Genomic DNA, 21,852 nt, shown 5'->3' on the forward strand with positions numbered 1-21,852 from the left:
AATACCCACCACCAGGCTCACCCATCCCCTCACGCCCCCTCCCCTCCAAAACCCTCAGTTTATTTCTCAGAGTCCACAGTCTCTCATGGTTTGTCTCCCCCTCTGATTTCCCCCAAATCCCTTCTCCTCTCCTTCTCCCAATGTCCTCTGTGTTATTTCTTATGCTCCACAAATAAGTGAAACCATATGATAATTGACTCTCTCTGCGTGACTTATTTCACTCAGCATAATCTCTTCCAGTCCTGTCCATATTGCTACAAAAGTTGGGTATTCATCCTTTCTGATGGAGGCATCATACTTCATAGTGTATATGGACTACATCTTCCTTATCCATTCGTCCGTTGAAGGGCATCTTGGTTCTTTCCACAGTTTGGCGACCGTGGCCATTGCTGCTATGAACATTGGGGTACAGATTTCAGGTCTCACCTTCAAAAGTCTTTAATCCATACTGAGTAATTTATGTGTTGTGTAAGAAAATGGTCCAGTTTCATTTTTTGCATCCGGCTGCCCAGTTTTCCCAATACTATTTACTGAAGAGATTGCCCTTTCCCACATTGTGTAATCTTGGCTCTTTTGTCCTGGATTGATTGACTGTATTTGTGTGGGTTTACTTCTGGGCTCTGTCCGTTCTGCTCTGCTGACCTATGTCTGTTTGCGAATCCTATACTGTTTTAATTACTATAGCTTTGTGATATAGTTTAAAAAGGGAACATGATGCTTTGTTCTTCTTTTTTAAGATTTCTTTGGCTATTTGGAGTTTTTCGTGGTTCCACACACATTTTAGGATTGTTTGTTCTAGTTCTGTGAAAAAAATGTCATTGGAATTTTGGTAGGGATTCATTGACTCTGTAGATTGGTTGGGCGTAGTATTGACATTTTTAACAATATTAATTCTTCCAATCCATGAACATGGAATAGCTTTCTATTTATGTGTGTCTTCTTCAATTTCTTTCATTACTGTCTTGTAGTTTTCAATATACAGGTTTCTCACTTCCTTGGTTAAATTTATTCCTAGGTTTTTTAATTCTTTTTGATACAATTGTGACTAATATTGTTTTCATAATTTCTCTTTCTGATAGTTCAATATTAGTATAAAGAAATGCATCAGAGTTGTGTATTGATTTTGTAGTCTTAACTTTACCGAATTCGTTTACTAGTTCTAACAGGTTTTTGTTGGAGTCTTTAGGGTTTTTTAAATATAATATCATGTCACGTGCAAATACTGACAATTTTACTTCTTCCATTCCAATTGGATCCCTTTTCCTTCTTACCTAATTACTCTGTCTAGCACTTCCAATACTATTGAATAAAAGTGGTGAGAATGTCTTGTTCCTGATCTCAGAGGAAAGCTTTTAGCTTCTCAGCATTGAGTATGATGTTAGCTATGGGCTTGTCATACATGGCCTTTATTATGTCAAGCTCTTTTCCTTTTATGCCCACTTCCTTGAGCGTTTTTAATCATAAATAGATACTAAATTACATCAGGTGCTTTTTTTTTTTTTGCATCTACTGAGATGATCATATGACTTTTATCCTTCATTTTGTTAATGTGGTGTATTGCATTGATTGATTTGGTAATGTTGGACCAAGTTTGCATCCCTGAAGTAAATCCCACTCGATTCGTGGCATATGATCCTTTTAATGTATTACTGAATTGGTTTGTTAATATTTTGTTGAGAATTTTTGCATCTATTTATCAGGGATATTGGTCTATAATTTTTTTTTCCATGGGACATTCTTGTCTGGTTTTGCTATCAGAGTATTGCTGGCCTCATAAAATGATTTTGGAAGAGTTCCTTCCTCTTGTGTTTTTTGGAAGAATTTGTCCCTGATCCCTTGCTAGGAAAGGTGTGACCTCTTGTATACTCAGTCAGCATAATAAACGTGATTACTGAGGAGGATGAGAGGCACAGATAAATTCAGAGTATTCTTGAGCAATCAAAGAATGAGATTATGCTGCACTGTGACATATGCTTAAAGACACACATTTTCTTTTCTCTCCTTGTCCAGTCCCAATGTGATAAGACACTGGGCAGAGATGGGAGGAGAGGAAGAGAATGCAAGTCTGCTCAGATAATTAGAATTTTACTATAGCTATTGGGGGATGAGATGGCATATTATTTAAGATACGACTCTCTGAATCAGACAGCCACCCCATTCTTTACTGGCCTGTAAATGCTTTACTATAGTGCTTAGTACACAGAGCTTAATTAAAAATTTAATAATACTTATTGAATGTCTTCTATAGGAGTGGTAAATTCACCAGTGTTAACTCTAATATTAGTAGCATTATTCTACTGTGATTTTCTCATGGAAATGAAGCACAGTTCCACAGTCTCCTTGCCAGGTTCTAATTCCAGAGCTGAAGACTGATTGTCTTTTCCTTCCTTCCCTCCTTCCTTTCTTGCTTCCTTTCTTGCTTTCTTTTGTTCTTTCTCTCTTTGTCTCTTTTATTCCTTCTCTTTCTCTCTCTCTCTCTCTCCTTCCCTCCTTCTTTCCTTCCTTCCTCCCTCCCTTCCTTCTTCTTTCTCCCCTTATGCCTAGATTCATCCCAGTTCAAGGTTGGGTTTCCCAGAAACACTCTTTGTGTTTGCCTTTTTCTCCGTCCCCATATCACTCTGCCAGTGTTCAAGGCTGGTGGCTCTCCAAGATTTGAAGGGGCAAGCTGGTGTTCTCGGAGGCCAAGAGGCATAAATTCTTCATGCAAGAAATCGCATGGTGCAGGGGGGCCTAACCCCAAGCAATTTCTGCAGTGGTGGTGACAAACATGGCCATCCCTCCGCTGCTGTTGGCCAGTCAGTAAGGGGCTACTGTGTTCAGCTCTACCAGTCAGGTTCCCTCAAAAAGAAATCGTCAATGTCCACATCAACAAAGAACCTCCACAGAAACACCTAACTTTAGATGAGGGTCTGATTCCAGGACTGGGTACTACAGCCAGGACAAGTGAACACATAAACCTGCTCTCCCAACAACCATGGCTAGAACCCCAAGACACGGTGTCTGCGTGGGGCTAGGGGCCTTCACTTTGACCTCCGCAGCCCTGTGCCCCGAGCAGAGCGAGAGCCACAGGAGGGGTGGGCATGCCAAGAAGACGCGTGGAGAAAATGCAGCAAAATGCCTGCTGAAGCTGTTTGCCATCTGATAGAAAGGGCTTGATGTGTTTCTGCAAGTCTTATGCCTAGTCTTGTAATGTGTTATTTATGCAGAAGAGACACCGATTAATGTTTTCTTTTTGTAATTTCTCTGTAATTACCAAACTGGGATCTTTTTAAAGCCTGCATTGTTAGGCATGCCATATCCAGATGTTCTGTACTAAGCCAGTGAACCATGTTGAGAATGTAGACAGTCTGTTCCCGAGGCCTACTGCCCTGTGGATTTCAAAAATAACTTTCAGGACTGCAGAGCATGAATTAATATTAGCTGTAATTCTGGAATATCTTAGTCTGAGAATCTTCTAGAGTTCAAAATATAGACTCTTGGACACTATAAGCTATCTTTCCCTTAACAAGCTGTGTCATCCCGATTCATTTGAAGACGTCTAGGAGCTCTGGCTCATTTCTCCTGTTAACACACACACATTCTGCCAAAGGAGAGGGAGAAAGCAACAGGGAGTCAATAGGGGCTGTCCCAAGTTCTTGAGCAGACTCCATGCTGAGCAAGGAGCCCTAAGCGAGGCTCGATCCCACAACCCAGAGATCATGACCTGAGCCCAAATTAAGGGTCGGACTCTCAACTAACTGAGCCACCTTTAAAATGAAGAATAAGGAACACAAACTCTTCCCTCAGCATATCGGTAAATGCAATGGAAACATACTCAGTTCTTTGTCATAGGAGGGGAAAGGGAAACGGTAAAGTTACAAAATACACAGCGAGTAAGGAAGAAAGAAGTGGAAAACCAAGGAAGAGCAGCAGTAAAAACAGAAGTGGAAAAGACATCCTCCCCCGGACAGAGAAAACATTAAAATGGAGGGAACAAGGCGCTCGCCTGAATTTCGGTGAACTATGCAGGGTTGTTCACTTTGGTTGACAGTGAGGCTAGGGCCAATTTTCAGTCAATCACTAATGAATATTGATGATGGTGAGCCCAGGTAAGTCACTGTATTCCCAGAACTTGACGCCTGCAGGCTTTAACCGTCTGGCCGGCCCCTTCAGCCGGGACCCTCCACCGGGAGGAAGAGCTGGGTCATCAGACTCTCCTTGCCCTGCCCCCCTCGACTCTCCCAATCTTTCCAGGAGCTTCTGCAAGATGACCGCTCTCAGTTAAGAGGAGCAGGGAAACTCCAGATCTGGTTTCGAGATAAAAACAGGAGCACGTGTCAGGCAGGGTCAGGACCCCCCTCAGGCTGGCCCCCTGAGGCAGGAGCGAGTGGGCCTGGTGCTCTGAGAGATTTTTCCAGAGAGGGCAACCAGGTTTAGACCTTGGGAATTTTTACCAAGATTACATGGAATAAAACATTAGGAAATCGAGATAAACAGGTGTGTTTACCTTCATCAGGAATTACTCATGATGCCCAGGAACACGTGTTCCTTTGCAGCCCTCTCGAGTGAGGACAGGAGTTGGGTGCCGAGACCCCTCTCTGAAAGGTCTCAGCACATTAAGTGTGCTGTCCTGACAAGGCTGTGGTGAAGACACCGATATGTCTCATTTTTTTCCGAATGACCCATCTCCCCAAACGTTTGTTAATGTCACCCCTAGTGTTACTGAATTGGGGTTCCATGGAGCAGAGTATGGGAACATGCTTTTGGGTATAGGTAAAGTCTGCACATGTGGGACCAGTGATTAGCTTTTCTGGAAGAGGCTTGTGACCACACAGGCCCGCTGGTGTGCCAGGACTGCCCAGAGGGCTGCGTCCCACAGACAACTCCCCCGCCCCAACTTTGACTCTTTGTCTCTTCCATTTGAAGAAACATGGAGTCATTTTCTTCTCCAAAGCTCAACCTCTCCATTTCCTCCTTCCCAACCTCACACCATCTTTAAAATCATGTCAGCTTAAGTCCTTCCTGGGGTGAAACCCTCCAATGGCTTCCCATTTCATTTATAATAAAACCCAGAGTTCTTGTGGTTTCTGAGGCTGGCCTGGCCTGGCCCACGTCCACTGACTCACTTCCTACCGCTCCCATCTCACACCTTGTGCTCCAGGCTCTGTACCCTCCTGCTGGGACCTGTATGCATTGGTCACCCCCCGTCCCCCCTTCAAACCCCACCCCAACCCCGGCAATATTCGCCTTTTTGGTCCACTCTGCGGTAGACCCTTTCCCAGCTACCGACGTAGGTTCACAAGACATTGCCTCCTGATGCCTTCCCTGGCCACTCCCTCCTGCCATCCCCCCTACTCCCTCAGACCACCATATTTTCCCAGACTGTGCACACCACTCCTGCTCCCTCAGTGTTTCCTCCCTCGTGGACAAGCTCTAAGAGGACGGTTATTTGTTTTTCTTGTTCACGGAGGAATTTCCGAGGGCCTGGAACCCAGCTGGCCACCCAGGGAGTGCCCCTCAAATGTTTGCTCAGGGACTGTGTCCCAGTGGAACTCTCCCAGCCCGTCACCTTTCCAGTGTCTCCTCTCCTGGCTTCTAGGATTTAACAAACGAAGTTGAACTCTGATGCTCTACTCTGGTATTCTTCTCTACCCCAGCTGCTTCAGACCTGCCTGGGGACGCAGGTCCTGCGCCCCAGGTCCAGCTGCTCAGAGCCGGTGTCCCCCACACAGTCGCCATGTGGTATTTGATGTGCTTTCCCGCTGCACTTGGCACAGACCCCTTTCTTCCACCTTTTCAGACTTTCCCTTCTCTTACTTCTGATTTCCCTCCAACCTCCCAGATGCACCAGCTCCTGGATTTTTCTTAATGTTGCTTCAAATATTCAGCACTCGGTGTCCACAGTGTACCTTACCATGTCCCTCCCTGTTGCATTTCTCCATCTCCTCGAAAGAGAGCGTTTGAAGATGGTGAACGCAATCATTCAGGAAGGAAGTCAGGACTTTCCTTCTGTTTTGTGACTGTGGTTTCCTTGAGACCTGTTAAGCTGCGCTAGTCCTAAAACTCTGATACCTGGAGGCAGTCTTGGTTATCAGGATGTGTCACGGCCTATGAATTATGAAACCTTGTAAGAGAGGGACGGGTGCCCGGGTCCCCATGCAAGAGTGCGCAGAGCCTTACCGTGATCAATATGCTTCAGGGTAAATGCGATTGGACTCAACTTTGAGCAGCATCACATTCAAGGCTTGCCTTGATGCCTGATGGGAGAGACTTGACCCACTCACTGCCCACTGCACCTGCCATGAGAAGGCAGTTGGGGGCGACCGCAAGTGTTGAATGAGCCTGTCGGGAGTGGTGACCCTCCCTAGGTCTAAAGTTTCTATGCATGTGAAGTTTCAGAACTGAGAGATAGAGGGTGGCTTTCCTAGAATTATTGCTTATTCACAATAGTCAAAGACAACCAAGGCATGGCACAGCCGGATACATTAGATATCCTAGAGTTTCTTGTCTTCCTCTGGGTCTCTAACTACTTCATGCAGTTCTAGCAAGTATGTTTCTGCTGCATAGACCAGGAATACACTGAGGGAACTGACGTCAAGTGTGTCTACAAACCTCCTTTGGCCTTTTAAAGATGACTGGTTACTGGACGAGATGCTAATTCTAACAATCATGAAATCCCTGTAATTCTAGATGGTTCTAGAGGTAGGAATGACTATGTATTCATTGTGGGACCCACCACAATGAACGTTTGTTTGGAAAGTGTCTGTTCCAATTTGCCATCCAGCCTAGTTGTTGTCCTGGGATGCTTGTCTTCTCTGGATAATGACTTTTTCCCCTTTCGGGGGGAAAGACTGCCATTGGAAAGAGCTAGAATCCTACCCTGAAAATAGTAGCCAGCTTCTCATCCTGAGTTACTCTTCAACTTGATATGGAGTTAAATGGGAAGTTTGCTTCAAATTCCAAATGTTTCCAGCATGGTCAAATTAAACTATATTTTATTCTTGTGAAGAAAAGAATTTAGGTTCATTTTGGACATAGATAATGTTGAGATCTCCAAGAGGCCCCGATACATAGTATCCTTCTCAGTTCTTTTCCTGAATAATTGGAGAACTTAAGCAAAGACATGGAGGATGGTGGCCAGAATGTTTCCTCTGTCCCTGATGGAGCGTGTTGGAAGCTATAGCTTTGTAAAATCCAAATGGGCCTGCTGACCGAGTCCCAGAATTGGACAGGCAGTGCTGGCCCAGACTCCTGAGATCAAAGACAGCAGTGCCCAGAGAGTGTTGGAATGCTCACTTGAGGGTGGAGTGTAGAGCCAAGTCAAGAATTCCTGCTTAACCTCCCTAAACTCACCAGTCATGGATTACCCCACTTCTCCTAGGTCAGGTGAGTAAACAGATGTTAGGAGGGCGGGCGTTTGCGTAGAGAAACCAGAAGTGAAGAGAGGCTCCCATCTGAAAGGTGAGAGTATCAGATCACCTACCGTGGAAAATCTTTCATTCATTCATTCCTCAAATGTTCACTGGACTTCTACTCTGTAATAGGCACCAAGTCTGATAACATAAAGTTTATGTTATGTTAACATCAAAAAATGTTTCTTTTCTCAAATAATAATAGTCTTGTGGAGAACTCTCTCTCTCTCTCTCTCTCTCTCTCTCTCTCTCTCACACACACACACACACACACACACACACACACACACAGGAATGGTGAAAAAGTTTGGGAGTGAGGCTGATCTAGGACATGGGAACCACTCATGTAGGTCCTTTATAACACGCTAAGGAGCTCTAACTTTATCTTTCAGATTAGTGCTGTCCGTTAGCAGTACAATGAGAACCACATATGCCATCTTTAATTTTCTGGTAGCCACATTGAAAAACTAAAAGAAACAGGTGAAATTCATTTTAACAATATATCTTATTACCATAATACATTCAAATTATCATTTCAAAATGTTACCATTATAAAACGCTGGATGGCACAGCTATAGACACTGATTATTAACCCCATTTTACATATGGAGACCTTAAACTGCCTTGAAGAGAATAGACCCGTTTTCAATATGGTTGCTAAGGTTACTTTGCCTACTCTTGCTCTGCGAGAATAAAGATTAAACTAAAATGAAAAATTAAACTAAAACCTAAACTAAAAATTAAAACCAACTAAAAACACTGAATAAAAAGTATTTTTGAAAATCTTCTTCAAAGTAGCAAAATGCTGTCAAGGTAGTAGGATATACCAGGCAACATCTAAAGGAAGAAAGGAGCCAAGAGAGTTCTGGTAATTTTGAAGGTGAGAAAGGAGAGAGAAGAAAGACTCCTTGGAAACGTGGGGCGAGCAGAGTGCATAAAACAGGATGGTCACTAGAAGTCGGGGAAGGAGAGCAGTGCGCCACCCCATACACGGTACAGCTCTGGTCCCAATGGTGCAGGCTGTGGGCCTCAAGGTGGAAGCACTATTTCTGCCTTCAAGACTGAAGAAAAGGCTTCCCAAAGTCATCCTCTAGAAGAGGTCGAGTCAGTGATCCAGCCCAGTCTATGCTAACTCCTGAGTTTGAACTTCCTGAGCGAACAGTAACCTCCTTGGGGCCTAATTGTGTCCACATTAAGTGAAACTCTCTTCTGCAACAACATCTTGACCCTCTGGGACGACGCAGATGCAATCTGTCAGCTCACGTAACCTGTATCAGACGAAATCTCGGTTATTGATATTTCAAATGTCAATCAACAAAAGTCAAATGCAATTTAGCCTTGACTGTGTCCTTACCGTAAGGACTCAATCGATGTCTCCAGGACTGTGACAGGTGGAAAATGTATATATACGTCTTTAATCTTGTCTGGCTCTAGTTTCACCAGGCTTCAGAGCTGCTGGGAGTGGAAAACCTCTCCACGCATACCTGAGATGTTTGTCCCCCTCTCTCTCTGCCTCTTGGCATCCTAACTTCCGTGGTCTGGCGGCTTGGCCCCCTTGATCAGAGTCTTGCTTCTCTACACTCGAGTTTATATTGTGATGGTATAATTGTCCCAGTTTTGTTCAGTTCCTAAGTACCAAATTTCTACTGTTCTACCTAGTTCTTCCCCTTAGTTTGCATACAGCAAAGTGGTTGAGAGTGTGGGGTTTGGAGTCCACTGGGCCTAGGTTGAGTCTGGCTCTGTGACCCTAGCTGTCTACTCAAGTCCTCTATGCTTTGGTGTTCTCATATGTAAAAAAGGTCTACTATAACTGCCTTGTTCCATAAGATAATGTTTGTAAACGCTGTCGCTATGCATAGCCCAGAACGAGCACTTCATCAATACGCTATGATACCTGGAATCCAGGCATTGGCCTTGTTAATGTTATGTGTCCTTCAAGGATTCAGAAATCAAGGTAGTGATGCTGGGGAGTTTTGAACCCAAGAGTAGCAGCTAGTCTAACTGAGTTCTATTTGTGGGGAATATAGATTGGGAAGACTGTTTGCCTCTGAATATATTTGTCAAGAACAAAGAACAAGCCTTGACTACCATTACAGCCTTAGATTGGAGTCTGTTGGATAAAACAGATCAAATTATGGCTCAAGAGCCAATGCCATTGCCTCTCCTCATAATGGCTTTCTTTCTGCCTGCCTTCCCCCTAGAGAAGGGTGTTTCAGGTCGCGTTGATATCATTCCTTTTCCTGCTGGACCTACTAGGGCTTAGCAGCTGCTGATCTCCCTTCTCGCCCCCACAACTGCAGTGAGATTTGAGGTGTTTGGAGGTGCGGGTGGAGTGGGATTCCTTCTACCATCCTGGTCAGCATCGTAAGACCAGGCGTCTGACAGAACCTCGCTTTGCTTTCTTCCTGGCAAAGTGTCTCAGTGACTCTGTGGATGGGCCGTCAAGGACTGACACCAGCTGAAAGGCAGGAGAGAACGTGCCAAGGGCAGAAACACAAACGGTAGTTTATGGGTCTTCCAGAACATTCTTTTACGCAAGAAATAGAAAAGGATCAACACACCCTGCCCTTTTAAAAATTTTTTAATTTTTTAAGAGTGTTTTAGGTTTATGGGAAAACAGAAAGTACAGTTAGCTCCTCTACCATTAGCATCTCGCATTAGTGTGGTACAAGACACTATCACACACAACAGTTTCACTGCCCTAAGACTCCCCTGTGTTCCACCTGTGCACCCTTCCCCCTCCCTGCTGCCTGTTTCCAGGCACTGTTCCCAGACGTGCTACTATGAGGACAAACACGCATTTCAGCACGGATCAAATGACAAAATGGGACACAGAGCCCAGGCCTGCCCGCGTATTGAGATTCTGGAGGCCAGTGCCAAGGTTGCCATTTGGCCTCTGCTGAGGGGACCTTGAATGGGTTGGAAGGGGATCGTGGGCGGGAGGGAGCTGAGGGATGGAGCTCCAGGCTGCGCCCACCAGCCCCCCGGCCTTGGTCCTGGAAATGAACAAAACAGAGACCCCGGGCAGATTACAGACATGAGCCTCAGTCTCAGCATCGCGTGGCGAATACTAACCCTGACAGGTGGCCTGGGGCTAGGAAACAAGGTAGGGTATGTGACAAGCCCAGCTCACTGCCTGCACCCGTGCGTGCTCTCCCCTCCTTCCTCCTTCCTTGACTCCCCTCTTATCCCCTGCCCCATCCCTTGTGTCCTTCCTCTGTCCCCCCAATCCCCACACACCACCCCCCAAGTCAGCCTGGGCTGGGGTTACCTCATCTCCGTTCTCCTGAGTCCAGGATGCTGGATCCTCTGCCTCACTTGGCCTTGGGCTCTGCTGGCTACAACAATTAGCTGTCACAGCCGAGCTGCTGGGGATCACCGGGGACGCTCACAGATGGCAAAGCCTCTTACTTCTTGGCCTGGATGTTCCCAGGGCTGTTGGGAAATTAGGGCTCAGTAACGGGTCGTTGTGCCCACTCATTGGCTTCAAACCTTGATTAGGTAAAGCTCAACCAAACCCCAGTAAAATGATTTCTCAGGGACCTTTGAAATATTGGGATATAATTGAAGCACAAGTTTATTATTTAACAGCTGCTAAGATTCTCCGAAACACGTGTTCTGCATATTCATGAGGCCAGACAGGTGAGAAAACGCTGCCACCAACTTCCAGGAATCCCCGGTGGCAGCAGGACCCCTGCTCCCTCAGAATTGTGAGCTTGGGGAGCTCTGTTCCTTCCGTCTTGTCATCTGTAGAATGAGGGAGTCGGGCCCATCTCCCAGAGGGCCGTCGGGGTCCCACGAGGCGAGGTTCATGAGAGCCTGTGGGACCGTGGAGGCCGGTCAGCCCTGACAACTTCTAGTCCACCCAGAGCTGCCTTCCCAGACCCTCCTCAGTGCTCGTTGCCATGGCGACGGTGGTAAGGACTCAGACTGCCAGATTTAGCAAACAAAAATTCAGGCTGCCCAGTGACATTTGAATTTCAGATAAACAACAAAGAATTTTCTCACATGGGTACGCCCCAGATATTCCATGGCTCATACTTTACTAGACGTGTATCTTTGCTCTACTATTACACGAGACCTACTTATGCCGAACAATAACTTGTAGTTTATCTGAAATTCAGTTGCGCTGGGCACTTTGTGTTCTGTCCGACAACCTTAACAGGGACAGACTTACCTTGTTGAAAACACAGTGAGATGTTTCACTTGAAACGGCTGATGTTAGGACAGATTCTGAAGTAACTGGTAGCCTCATTTATCCCTTTTGAGAGAAGAATACCTGATTTATACAATATTCTCGATAATTAAAATTTGCCCCACTGAAGTTGGTCCTTTACTAGAAAAGGCAAAGTTAAGTACCCTGTGGCCTCTTAGGCTGAGAGGAGTGTCTCATGTGAAGAAAGGTTTTTGTTTTTTGTTTTTTTTGTTGTTGTTGTTTTGGTTTTGGTTTAATCTCTGCACCAAAAGTGGGGCTCAAACTCAATACCCCAAGATCAAGAGTCGCATGCCCCTCCCGCTGAGCCAGCCAGGTGCCCCAAAAGAAGGTGTTTTAAAAAACAATTCCAGAATGGTTTCTTCCATATGGCCCTACAAATTATTTTGAGAATTGTGTATATTTTAGCATCTTAATTTTTTGTATCCTTTTCAAAATTACAATTTATGTATTTTTCTGTGGATGATGAATCGGAGTTCTGAAAATGGGCCTAATTATATCTCAATGAGGGGAGGTGAGAGGAGGCAGCAAATAGATGAAAATTAAGAGCAGGTATTTATCTTAAGTAGTTTTTAAAATTTGCTTTAAATACTCTTAACGTGATTAGCAATTTCTTAATGTTACTTTAAAAAAAAAATGTACTGGGCTAGAGGACCCTACCACCCTCGACTGATTTTTTGACATAATCTGGATCTTCGTGAATTTCCTCTTGCCTGAAACTCACACCTTACCCAGGTTGGCGAATGACAAATATTTGTCTGCACAAGCCCTATTCTGTGTGCTTCAGGCAGCAAAGCAACCAAATGGGCAAGGCTCCACCCTCCCCCAAGGGAACACGTGCTCTCTGGGGGGGTGAATACCTACCAGGGAAGCCTCCAGAACATGAGAAAGAAGAGAATCGAGCTGACCATCACCACAACTACCTGGAGGTTTTTTTGCAAACATTCGTCTTATTTAATGTACCGCAATTTTTCGAGTGACAGTATATCATTCCTTTTTCACAGAGAAATCTGAAAGCCAGAGAGGTAGAGTAATAGGCAGATGTTACAAAGCTTGAAAGCGATGGAATGAGATTTCAAGGCAGGTCTGTGGGACTTCAGTGTACTTCAGAACAGAATCCCTAAACAGGGGAATTTGGAAGAGACAAGTTACTTGTAATGGAAGGGGCTTGGGGGGAGGGCATCAAGAGAAACTTCCCAGGTAGATCTCCTTTGAGATGAGACCCGGTCAACAGAGAAGCTTTTGAAGTGCCATGGAAAGGAAGGGCTTTTGGGCCAAGAGATGAGCTTGAGGAAGAGGCCAGACCTTGGGGGTAGGTATAGAGTTCTAGGTGGTTCCAGGAACTTGACTTTAGCTCAAGGTGTGTGGTAGGATGAAGAGGAAGAGCTGGGGTGGGCCAAGCAGTAGGACTCAGCTAAGGAGTCTCACCGCCTCTGTGGATTGGCGGGACCAAACAAGCGTGTTGAAAAGGTTAAGCGAGCATTGGGCACAGACTGGATGAGAGGAGACTGTGACGCTGGAGGCAGACAGACCAGATAGAAGGCCATTGGAAGAGACAGGGCACCACTGAGAATGGAAAAAAGGTTGGATAGCAGCAGACAAGGGTGAGGTAGTACTGGGGACCAGGGCAATGACAGTGGATGGCAGGGAGGACTGTCGTGGGTTGACCAGATGACCCGTGAGTGTGCCGTAAGTTAAAATTCCTGGCCACAAATAAATGTTTGTCTGTAGAGGAGCCCTAGAGATAGCAGGGGGAGGGATGGACCTCCCCCTAGGCTGATTGTATGTGGAAGACTTACCACATTCCAGAGTCTGATCCTCAGTGTTTCAGGCTATGACATTGGATTTATTATTATTATTTTAATCAGGCTCTAATGAACTAATATTAAGCCATCTTATGCTACACTTACGAATGAACATAAGAATGCAGAGGATAATCTATTTCTTAGTGGAGATAGCAAGATGAAGCGAATGCTCACGTTTGCTGATCAAGACGTTTTTGCCCTGAAGGCTGGTGTACACTGGAATTCAGATCACATTCAGGAGGCAGATGGGAACATCTGCCATCTCAGCAAAGGGACTCCGTGGTTATGCAATGGTAGGGGGTATCAGCCCCGTGGGCAGGCCTGGCTTCTGCGTGACCAGCATGCCTTTTGGTCGATTCACTCTTTCTGCAGCTGTGTCCATTTCTTTACCTGAAGCTGGGGTCTGTGTGTTGGCCAGAAGACCCTTTGTTCTCTTTAAGGTGACTTCTGTTTATCTCTGCACTGTCCTTAACATTTGTCTTTATAAGGTTTATGCGGAGAATGCCATCTTGTGCCTTATTTCCCGGTTCTTTGGCAGAAACTCAGTGTGGAAGGTGGGTTCTGCCCACGTGCACATAGTGTACACCCAGCTTGTGAATTGTGACTTCCATTCAAGGTTAAAGGGAAAGGCCCCTTGTCTTCAAGGAGAACATCCGATCCTGAGGCTTAACGAGGGTAAAACATCTTTGTGTGTATGGGAAGGTAAACACTTCAGTATGACTACAGCCTTCAAACTTCTTGGTTTTAAGAAAACCTTCTTTCCTTAAAACAACTTAGCAAGTAATTCTGGGAGAACCATTGTGATGGAGAGCTTAGGAACAGGTAGTAGAAGTCTAAGCTTTCAGACACCTCTGGAAACATAAATAGCCCATTTTGGTCGTAGCTCAAGAAGGCAGAAGAGACCAGAAGCCCATGAACTTGCCATCACAAAGCAGAAGACACAGAGACCCCTTCATGAGTCAAGGGCGCTTCAGAATTTGGGGTCATGGGGATTTGATGTGGTCTTGAAGGGCACTAGGGCTTGAATCAGAGAAATAGGGAGGGGTCAGTGTGTGAGGGGTTGGAGGAAGCAGAGGGGTAAGGGTCTTTTCTCTTAAGAGTTGGCTGTCAGCCAGACCCTTCGAAAAGTTTTGGTAAATCCCCATTTCACTTGGGTGTTACTGACCTCCCTTCTATAAGAGAGTTTGGAAGATCTGCCCGTTCCTCCCCATGACTTACAGGGACCTGGCAGAAAAAACACTTAGCAAGTATGGAATCACTTGATCAAGGTCAGAAACATGGTCCACAGCCAATAACTATCACCAAGCAGTCACCTAGCTTTTATTTACCAAGCACGGACACAGGAGCATCACCACAAGCTAGTGGTGCCATTGTCCCCACTTTAGACATCAGGAGGGTGAGATGGGGGACTGGAGCTCCCCAAAGTCACTCTGCAGGACAAGGTGAGGCTCGGGGGCCCAGCCTCTGTGGCCTGGACTTGACGTGGTGACAGCATGGACAGGGGAGAAGCAGCATATTATGAGAGCTCGTTTCTACTCCATAGAGGGAGCAGAGGGGGAGCAGAGAGATGGAGGCTTTCACTCAGAGAACATTAGACCTTCCTCTAAATCGCTTAATAGAACGGAATTGAAGTGCAAAGTATTCTCAGATTGTATTTTACTCTTCATCCCTCTCCAAAATTAAAATGAAAAAATGGAAATCCATTTGCAGGCTTGCTCTGCATCTCACACGTGGGTATCTTGCTAAGATGTTTGTCTTTGTCTCTTTCTCCTCGCTGCCTCTAGAGAAGTGGCAGTGAATGCTTGAGGCAGGACTAGAGTGTTTTGGGGAACCCCCTGACCCTGCACTCATTGCCTCCTCCACGTATGCTTGTGTGGGAGAGGGAACGTGTTTCCTTTCACTTTTTTTTAAAATTACAGAACATATAAATAAACATGAGTAGAGAGGAATGGGAGGAAGCCCCGTATTCATGGCACTCGATGTGACTTTAAGTATTTCGTCTTAGAGGCTGTGGTTTTTCAGGTGACTCCCAGACATTGTGTGTCCTGAAATGCCACTCGGAATTACCACAAGGCATGTCTTCTAAAGAATAAGGACCCTGTAAAAAAAAAAAACCAACATTATCCCCACTAGCAAAATTAATGCCTCTCGGCACCGTGTGATACCATCCAGATTCAGATTTCTCCAGGGATTTCCGAGCTGTCTTGTTTTTGTTTTTAACATTTGGAGTGTTCAACTCAGGATTTAAATAGGGTCCTCCCACTTGTTATGTCTTTTTCTTTTTTCTTTTTTTATCTTCTTTTTTCTTTTTTTTTATTTTTTCCCCTTCTTGCCTCTGTCCTGCATTCTGGCTGTGTGAGTGCTCCCAGGGTGCGGTTTCACCCGCTCCTCCCTCCCTCCATGGGAGCCTGGGGGTTAGACATGGATGCTGGCTAGATCGGACTCAGTGGTTCTCCAAGAGGAGTCCCCGCGGCAGTGCCTTTCCTCACTGCGGGCCGTGTGCCTCCTCACAGTGGAGCATAGTTTTCACAGAACAAAACTGGTTGCTAATGGTGTTTGCTTATCCCGAGCTACTGCTGCTTCCCGACCTGCTGAAGTTCGATTTCTCATCTTGCCCAGCACCTGGAAGGGATTGGAACCTCCTTTGGTGATTGAGTGGGAAAGCGTTTGAAGGGGAATGACAGGCAGGTTTGGGAGAGAAGAGTTGGGGCAGGGAATGGGGACAGAGCCACCCAAGGGTGTGCCGTGCCAGGGTGAGGCTCGAAGGCCAGGGTAGGATAGCCCTGTTACCACTACACCAGTCCTAGCCAGGACTGCAGGATCCCCTCGCCTGACTGATGTGTCCCAACCCCAGCCCCTGTGTCCCCACCACCGGCCCCTCCCTCCCTGACCCTTGTTTCTCAGCTCTCTCCCCAGGGGGTCCAGACCAGCTGCTCAGGGCAGGAATGAACCTTAGAATCTCTCCCTAACCTTCTCTTCTCCCGTACCCCATCCAGCCTACCACAGGCCCTGTCTGTTCCACCTGCCAGAACCCAACTCACCCTACAAGTGCCCACACTCTCTGCCCTCTCCCTGGCTAATCACACAGCCCACTCGCTGTCCCTGGTCCCCAAACTGAACCTGCTGACGTTATTCCCCCTGCGGCTGCCAGTCACCTCTTAAGTGTGTTCCTAGTTCCCAGGCACTGGAAACATCCCCAAGTACAAAACCAGCCCTTGTCTGGCTCAGGCCATATGTAGTTCGATCGTGGCATGATTGCACTAAACTGCTGTGACGGCCCAAAAGTCCTCCTCGGAGCTCTCCTGAGGGATCGGCTTCCCGCCCCCCTCTGGCCCCCTTCCCCTCCTGCTGCCCACAGGCCTGACAGCCATCTTCCAGGTTATATGTTTCTGTACCTGCGTGTTTGTGTCTCCCCTGCTGGAATTTGCTTGCTCCCTGCCCCATTCAAGCACCTCCAACTGTTCTGGGCACCCAGTGGGCTCAGGATTTGAAGACTGGGTAAGTAAGGTCAGTCACATTCCCAGGACTGGGAAATCAGGTGACACCAGTGCCTCAGCTCAGTAATCTCTGAGCAGCTCACCCGAAGGGAGTTTCAAGGAGCCAGGCATCAGGGCATCAGAGTGGAGCAGTGGGACTTGGGTTCTAGACCCTTCCTTCCCCTCTCCTCCCCCTGAAAGTTTTGATTGGGGGTGGCAAGCCTAGGGCTTCTCCTGGCTTTTATACTCCTCACTCAAGATGGTCATATTTCTTGACGTTTGGACTTGCCGAAAGATAGACCCGGTTGGAAGCAGAGCCTGACTCTGCTTGATAAAAAGCTGATTTTCCACCCCTGACGTTATTCACTCCATTGTTCGTACTTTAAAGTCTTGGAGCGCTTTACTGCCTGTTCTCCGTCCACCCCTGGCTCAAAATCCGCTGCCCAATTCCCCTTGCCTTCATTTGGAAGGATGTGTGTATGATGGGGAAGGGAGGGGCGGCAGCCCCCCAACCCTCGCCCTGCCTCCTTCAGGCATCTGTTTTCGTGGCCCCTTGATGCCACGTGCTCAAGGCTTCAGGGGAAAGTTACAAGGTAGCAACATTACCTTTTTACAATTTGAGCTTCAAGTCCATTCCCTCTGTACCCTGCTAAGGGCAAAGCCTACCTAGAAACAGGCACTTCATGGGGGCCGGGAGGGGGACAGGGATGAAAGACATGGCTTTGCATGATGCTTTCTCCTAACAGATCTGTTTCCATCAGAGCCCTGCTGCCTGGCTTCCCAAACTTTCCCTCCTCCTCCCCCATTCTGCAGAGCCTTTGTAGACATTGTTTTCCATGGACGTTAACAGCACAGGTGTGCTGTGTGTCTGCGTAAGGGCGTCTTGCTTCGGCATCGTCCGATGGTCTGGGCACGGAAGTGAGGAAAGCTGGAATGCCCCCGCGCTGGGACTGAAGTGGAGGGAGCACACCGGGCTCCCCGTGTGTGGGGACTGCAGGGAGCCCCGAGAGCTGCCTGCGGCAGGAAGGCACATGCTGGCGCGCTCCCTGGAAACGGTGCAGACAAAAGGAAGTCCAGCAGGAGCCCCGGTGAGTGGAGCGCACTTAGCATCAGGAAGTTTGGAAAACCCGGGTCTGTGGCCTGGGATCTGAGATTTCTTGGAAACGGGGACCTGTGCTGAGCCTTGGAAGGCTGGATAAGACAGGAAGGTGGGAAGACAGGAAGTGGGGAAGAAAGAAGTGTGAAGCAGGAGGAACCAGCTCCAGCCACGTTTGCAGCTGGTTAGGGACACGGTGAGTGGGGCGTGGGGAGTAGGCAGCGGCCCAGTAGGGTCTGGAGGTGGACAGACGGGGACCAGTACCTAGATCTGGTCTCAGATCAGAAATCCCAGCATCTGCATCAGGCCCCATAACATGAAAGGTGCGTGCGGTCACTTAAGTCTGTTCCTTTTTATAGCGTGTGTCTCTCCGTGCTCATAGCAAGACCCCCTGGGGTCCACAGCCGAGGCCAGACCTTCCTGTTTTCTCAGCTCCCCAAATTATTCAGTTTCATATTTCTATTCCAGTTTTTGCCCAGGGCCTAGAGAGTGCCGGGTGGGTACCTGTGACTTGATGGATGTCCCCCAGGTGAAAGGTGCGGGACAGGTGGAAAGGAGCATGTCCCCTCCCAGACCTCCCCATTTTCCTCCTCTTCCTCGTTCTTATAAACAGCCAAATAGGTACCTCTGCCTCCCTCCTCACTTTCCCTCTCATCCATCCACTTCTCGTTTCCGATCCGTGATCAAGCTGAGCAGAGACAACAGAAACAACTCTGGGCTCCAGATCCAGTGCCCCTACGGCCGCCCACCCAACTCTGGTCGTCCCGCAGGCCCCAGAAATCAAGGCCACAGATGGGGCGTTTGCAGTGCAGGTCACTTTCTGCACCACACACCCCTCCCCCAAGTGGAGTCTGCACAACTGGCCAAGCCAGGTGTGGCCCCTGGTGTAGAACTCGGGGCTGGCTGAGCCCGCAGGGAGTCACTACAGGAAAAATGAAGACCACAAAACTGGGCGATCTGAAAGTTTTTAAATAGGACAAAACTATCAAAAAGTGCTGCATCGTACTGTAGAAAGCTTGGTCGTTAATCCTGTCTGTTAAAAGTTTCTGACTGCCCCAAAGGCCCTGCTGGCTCACTTGGCATCCCTGGAGCACCAGGTGAACGGGGCGTCCCTTCCCCTCCTGCGGGGAAGGAACGTGCAGGCTGAGGCTGCCCGGGGTGGAGGGAAGGGCGCGGGATGACTCAGGTGTCTGTGATGTGGGGACTGGAGGGGAGGGGAAGGGAGGGAGGATGGGACGAAACCAGTTTTAGTGATAAGGTAGTGAGGCGCTGGGGACCAGAGGAAACCAGCTTCCCTGCCTACCTTTTTTTGTTTGTTTTTAAGATGCCACCTATTTACTTGACACACACAGAGAGAGAGAGAGAGAGAGAGAGCGCACACAAGCAGGGGGAGCGGCAGTCAGAGGGAGAAACAGGCTCCCCGCTGAGCAGGGATCCCGAAGCAGGGGCTCAATCCCAGGACCCAGGGATCATGACCCCAGCTGAAGGCAGATGCTCAACCAACTGAGCCACCCAGGTGCTCTCTCCTACCTTTAGAAACAGTTTCGCACTGTGTGGGGGATGCCTCCCTTTCTCCTGTGTCCCATGCATCTCCTCCATCTTTGAACAAATACGTATCTTTCCATCTAGATCTATTCTGAGGTCAAAGTAAAAGGGCTTGAGGGCTGGGGCAGCCCTGTCTATGATTATGGTGATATGGGAATGTTCTCGAGGACCCAGACAGAATGTGAGTCCCGAAGTGACTGAACTCCTGGGTGTCACCCCACTTGGCCAGCTAGGTGAGGAAGCTGAGAGGGGCTCAGGGCCCAGTGGGGGCTCCTGGCTGGGCCACTGCAAAGCCACCAGAGGCCCCAGGAGTGCAGAGCCCGCTGTCACCATGGCGTCTGGGCCACTGCAGAGGCAAGCAAAAAGCCCGCCAAGTCCCTAACCTGAGGCAGTGCCCCTGGATAAAAGGATTTCCAGGTCAGAATGGAAAGGACTCTTGGTTGGGAGAGAGGCAGAGAAGAAGAAGGAAGGGCATCTCCCGGGTCCCTTCTGAGGTCAAGGACCAAAGTTTTTTCATTGCCATCAATAAAGGCTGATTCTAACCTATAGCCACACGTGCCCAACCAGCGAGCAGGTGAGAGGGGATTCCAGAGTCTGAGGATGCCAGGTGGGGATGCCTTGCTCTGTGCATGACGCCCCTGCAACCGTCATCCATCCTACGTGGACCAGTTACCACTCGCTTTCTCGGAGAGCAGGAACAGTCTGACCAAGGAGAAATGGGAGGCATCCCCAGACGCTCTCGGTAATGAGGTGCTCCATGAGGACATACCTGAGGTGCAAGAGTGGCTTCTTCATGCTCCAGAGTTTTCTGCCGTTCTTTGCCTTTCTGTCTCATGGCCATTAGTTCCCCATGGGCAACTCAGCCTCAGGGTAACAGGCTCCTTGGCTCACCAAACAGTCACCGCACACAGTCGGGCTAGGCCTGGGAACCTGGAGGTCTGCACGTTTTCTTTTTCTGACAGCACCTGACCTGGAGGAGTCAAATCCCAGCCACTTTCCCGAGCGGTCTTCCTGGGCATGGGCCTCAGCTCTCCCGTCTCCTTGTGGCTTCCTACAGTCTGGGGCTCAGGGCCCAGACAGAGTGTCCTCTCTGTGCTTGGGGACATGAGGGGCCGGGCCCTGAGGGGCCATGTCCACCAAGAGACCCTGCACTCACTCACCCTAATAGCCAAGGTAGGACTGCCGCATCACGGTGGTCTGAGCCGGGTCCGGGGAGCCCCCGCGAGCGTCGCCAGCTCACAGAGAACCCCCTCACATTAGCACAGCAGCCTCCGGGCCCTTGTCTGCCGCTGTCAGAAGGAGCCCCCCGCCCCCCTGCTTCTGCTTCCGTTTTGCTCGGGTGCATTGTTTCCATTCCTAGCTGTACTATCTTTTAATTAACTGCTCAACGACTGGCCCCCGTTCTGGTCGGCTCAGAGCTCCTATTGCTTTTTCCTGGTCGCTGCACGAGGGTGGGTTTGGGTACACGGGTGAGATGGTAAATGCTTTGGGGGCAAAGACCTTATTTCGCTTCTCTCCGATTTGCTCAGGTAGTGTTTGTCGTTGACTCCCGGCATCGTAATGCCAGCTGAGAGGTGTGCAATCCACGGCGGCTGGCAAGCGACTTTCCCCCAAATCCACAAGGGAAGGACGCTGCTTCCTCGCGGGCGTCCTTGGCGACAGTCACCCGCCCAAAGTCCTGATCAGAATTGTTTGCGCGGTGCCCTTTGGCAACTTCCTCCGTTGAGTTGGAGGTTCCTGAGTGCAAGGAGACGAGGGAGGGAGAGGGTTGGAGCCCTCACAGAGGGAGAGGGTTGAAGCCCTCCTGGGATCTGCTGCCACCCTGGGCAGGTGATGGGAGCAGGCAAGGTGGGCTGTAGACGCTGCTGCTGGCAGACCCCCCCAGAGCCCCGTGCGTGAGGACCAGGGGTGCCTTGCCTGCCCCGAGCCCGGGCGCCATGGTGCGGGGTGCATCTCACTCAAATGACAGATGTCCCCCCTCACATGGGACCAGCCTTACCAGGCAGGTGCCCTTCAGCTAGGAAGATGGGAGCAGCCATACCACAGGGTAAAGAAAACCTTAATTCATGGTGGTATTTATAAGTCGTGTGTCATTCCCTATATAAGAATATCCAATGAAAACTTCAGCGGGGAAGTCATTCAACTAAAGATAAAAGCTTTCTGCACATCTACCATGTTGGGTGTTGGGATGCCAGAGACTCGAGAGGAGACCCAGGTGCCGCCTGCAGGATGTCACAAGGTCATTGGGTCATTGGCATTACCGCCTGCTCCACGTGGGAATAGTTACCGAAGGACACGCGTGGCCCCAGCCTGCGAGGAGCTTAGT

The 21,852-nt window shown here is 48.4% G+C and overlaps 1 protein-coding gene across 3 annotated transcripts in view; it reads left to right on the forward strand.

The window, feature by feature from the left end:
- Positions 1-21,852, forward strand: part of LOC111158652 (1-acylglycerol-3-phosphate O-acyltransferase 4) — a 117,120-nt gene that overhangs the window by 63,010 nt on the left and 32,258 nt on the right. Inside the window, exon 1 of one of the 3 annotated variants that reach the window (XM_022520840.1) lies at positions 15,716-17,973. The exons of the other annotated variants lie outside the window; for them this stretch is intronic. The gene's annotated coding sequence lies outside the window, so the exon portion shown is untranslated. Of the gene's footprint in view, positions 1-15,715; positions 17,974-21,852 lie in introns of those variants that run through there. 3 annotated transcript variants of the gene reach the window in all.

Source organism: Enhydra lutris, unplaced genomic scaffold (assembly GCF_002288905.1).
Source record: "Enhydra lutris kenyoni isolate GAN:26980312 unplaced genomic scaffold, ASM228890v2 scaffoldscaffold62, whole genome shotgun sequence".
Lineage (NCBI taxonomy): Eukaryota > Metazoa > Chordata > Mammalia > Carnivora > Mustelidae > Enhydra > Enhydra lutris.